We start from the raw sequence: 3,661 nt of genomic DNA, 5'->3' as shown, positions 1-3,661 counted from the left end.
TTCCGGTTCTCTATTAAAAGGAGGCCTTAATATCCCTTAGTTTCCATTAGGACCCCGCTGCCACGGGAGGGTAGGACAAAAGATGTCATGCAATTCTTTTCCATAAGCACGTAAGACTATATACGGAATACATGCCTACATTATATTGATGAATCGGAGCTAGTTCTGTGTCACCCTAGGTTATAACTGTTGCATGATGAATGTCATCCGACATAATTATCCATCATTGATCCATTTCCTACGAGCTTTTCACATATTGATCTTTGCTCGGTTACTTTTCCATTGCCACTGTTACAATTGCTACAAAACTGCTACTGTTACTTTTGCCACTTTTGTTGTTATTTCCATACTACTTTGCTACTAAATATTTTGCTGTAGATATTAAGTATTCCAGGTGTGGTTGAATTGACAACTCAGCTACTAATACTTGAGAATATTCTCTGGCTCCCCTTGTGTCGAATCAATAAATTTGGGTTGAATACTCTACCCTCGAAAATTGTTGTGATCCCCTATACTTGTGGGTTATCAGTGCCGTCCGTTCGGCACTAGATCAGGAGTTCGCGGGACGGATCATGATTGGATAGCGAAGACGTTCGAGTACATCAAACGTGTTTCTTAACGCTTCCGCTTAGCGATCTACAAGGGTATGTAGATACAATCTCTCCTCCTATAGATGTTCATCTCCTAGATTGATCTTGGTGAGCGTAGGAATTTTTTTGTTTCCCATGCAACGTTCCCCAACAATCCAATGCGGTGACCTACTCCCATTTCGGTTGCTTGAATTAGGAAGCACTATGCAAGGCGTTGAATGGAATATGCCCTAGAGGCAATAATAAATTGTTATTTTATATTTCCTTATATCATGATAAATGTTTATTATTCATGCTAGAATTGTATTAACCAGAAACTTGATACATGTGTAGATACATAGACAAAACACAGTGTCCCTAGTAAGCCTCTACTAGACTAGCTCATTAATCAAAGATGGTTAAGTTTCCTAACAATAGACATGTGTTGTCATTTGATGAACAGGATCACATCATTAGGAGAATGATGTGATGGACAAGACCCATCCATTAGCTTAGCATAATGATCGTTAAGTTTTATTGCTATTGCTTTCTTCATGACTTATACATATTCCTTTGACTATGAGATTATGCAACTCCCGGATACCGGAGGAATACCTTGTGTGCTATCAAACGTCACAACGTAACTGGGTGATTATAAAGATGCTCTATAGGTATATCCGAAGGTATTTATTGGGTTGGCATAGATCGAGATTAGGATTTGTCACTCCGAGTATCAGAGAGGTATCTCTGGGCCTTCTCGGTAATGCACATCATAATAAGCCTTGCAAGCAATGTAACTGATGAGTTAGTTACGGGATGATGCATTACGGAACGAGGAAAGAGACTTGCCGGTAACGAGACTGAACTAGGTATGAAGATACCGACGATCGAATCTCGGGCAAGTAACATACCGATGACAAAGGGAATAACGTATGTTGTCATAACGGTTCGACCGATAAAGATCTTCGTAGATTATGTGGGAGCCAATATGAGCATCTAGGTTCCGCTATTGGTTATTGACCGGAGAGGTGTCTCGGTCATGTCTACATAGTTCTCGAACCCGTAGGGTCCGCACGATTAACGTTCGATGACGATTTGTATTATATGAGTTATGTGATTTGGTGACCCAATGTTGTTTGGAGTCCCGGATGAGATCACGAACATGACGAGGAGTCTCGAAATGGTCGAGAGGTAAAGATTCATATATAGGACGATTGTATTCGGACACCGAAAGTGTTCTAGGGTTACCGGGTACGTATCGGGTCACCGGAAGGGGTTCCGGGCTACCCCCGGCAAACTATATGGGCCTTATGGGCCAAGAGGGGAAACACACTAGCCACAAAGGGGCTGGTGCACCCCCCCATATGGGTTGGACAAATTGGAGAAGGAAAGGGGAAGGAGGAAAGGGAAAAGGGAATAGGATTCCCCCTTCCCCCTCTTCCCTTCCTACTCCGAATAGGAATAGGAAAGGGGGAGGCCGAATTGGGAGGTGCCCAAGTAGGATTCCTCCTACTTGGGGCGCCCCCTTGGCTGCCTCTCCTCCCCTCCAACCTATATATATGAGGGGGGCACTGCTAGAACACACAACAAACATTTGTTAGCCATGTGCGGCGCCCCCCTCCACAGTTTACGCCTCCGGTCATATTCACGTAGTGCTTAGGCGAAGCCCTGCGCGGATCACTTCACTATCACCGTCACCATGCCGTCGTGCTGACGGAACTCTCCCTCGACACTTTGCTGGATCAAGAGTTCGTGGGACGTCATCGAGCTGAACGTGTGCAGAACTCAGAGGTGTCGTACGTTCGGTGCTTGATCAGTCGGAACGAGAAGAAGTTCGACTACATCAACCGCGTTGTCAAACGCTTCCGATTTAGATCTACGAGGGTACGTGGACATACTCTCCCCCTCTCGTTGCTATGCATCTCCTATATAGATCTTGCGTGAGCGTAGGATTTTTTTTTGAAATTGCATGCTATGTTCCCCAATAGGCGTATGGTTTTCAGGAGGGTATGTATGTAACCTTTGATCTTGGTGATCCTGAAGATGACACTGACGAAGATAATATCGACACTTGGGTCGATGTTGATACGCCTCCACTTCTACCTCTACGTGAGTTTCTCAAACATATTTATTAAGTAATGTATATTTTTTATTTCAAAATAGTTGATAGCTTATTTCCATTGACAGCTTATTTCCAATCTTCAAGAAATGTACGGAAGATAGTAGACAGAACCTACTACACTGATGGCTCAGAATTAACTTATGAGGAGAAAGATCATCTTATCTCATTTATTATTGATGTTGAGATTAAGATATCAATTATGAAACTCATGCACATTATGGTCAACATGTGCCACTAGTGCACGTGTTGAACTACGGTAACATCCATGGAGATGGCATGGTAAGATTTTACTATTACAAGATCCGTGCATCTTTTGCATACATTCTTCTAAAGCTAAACTACATTGCTAACTACGACATTATAACTATGTTTTTCAACAGAAAATATCAAAGGATTATGTGCCTGATCTGATGTTTCCGAAAGGTCGCCTTGATGTTATTAGCTTATGGCCAAGTCCGCCTAGGCTTCACTGTTGTTCATTGATACGTCTCCCACGTATCTATAATTTTTTATTGTTCCATGCTATATTATATTCTGTTTTGGATGTTTAATGGGCTTTATTATACACTTTTATATTATTTTGGGACTAACCTATTAACCGGAGGCCCAGCCCAAATTGTTGTTTTTTTGCCTATTTCAGTGTTTCGTAGAAAAAGAATATCAAACGGAGTCCAAACGGAATGAAACCTTCGGGAACGTGATTTTTTGAACAAACGTGATCCAGAGGACTTGGAGTCTACGTAAAGCAATCAATGAGGAGAGCACGAGGCAGGGGGCGCGCCTACCCCCCAGGCGCGCCCTCCACCCTCGTGGGGCCCACGTTACTCCATCGACGTACTTCTTCCTCCTATATATACCTACGTACCCCCAAACCATCAGAGGCATCCACGAAAACCTAGTTCCACTGCCGCAACCTTCTGTACCCGTGAGATCCCATCTTGGGGCCTTTTCCGGCGTCCTGCCGGAGGGG

This window comes from Aegilops tauschii, chromosome 2, assembly GCF_002575655.3.
Source record: "Aegilops tauschii subsp. strangulata cultivar AL8/78 chromosome 2, Aet v6.0, whole genome shotgun sequence".
Taxonomy (NCBI): Eukaryota; Viridiplantae; Streptophyta; class Magnoliopsida; order Poales; family Poaceae; genus Aegilops; species Aegilops tauschii.
The sequence above is the reverse complement of the archived record's forward strand: the minus strand, read 5'-3'. Positions refer to the sequence as shown.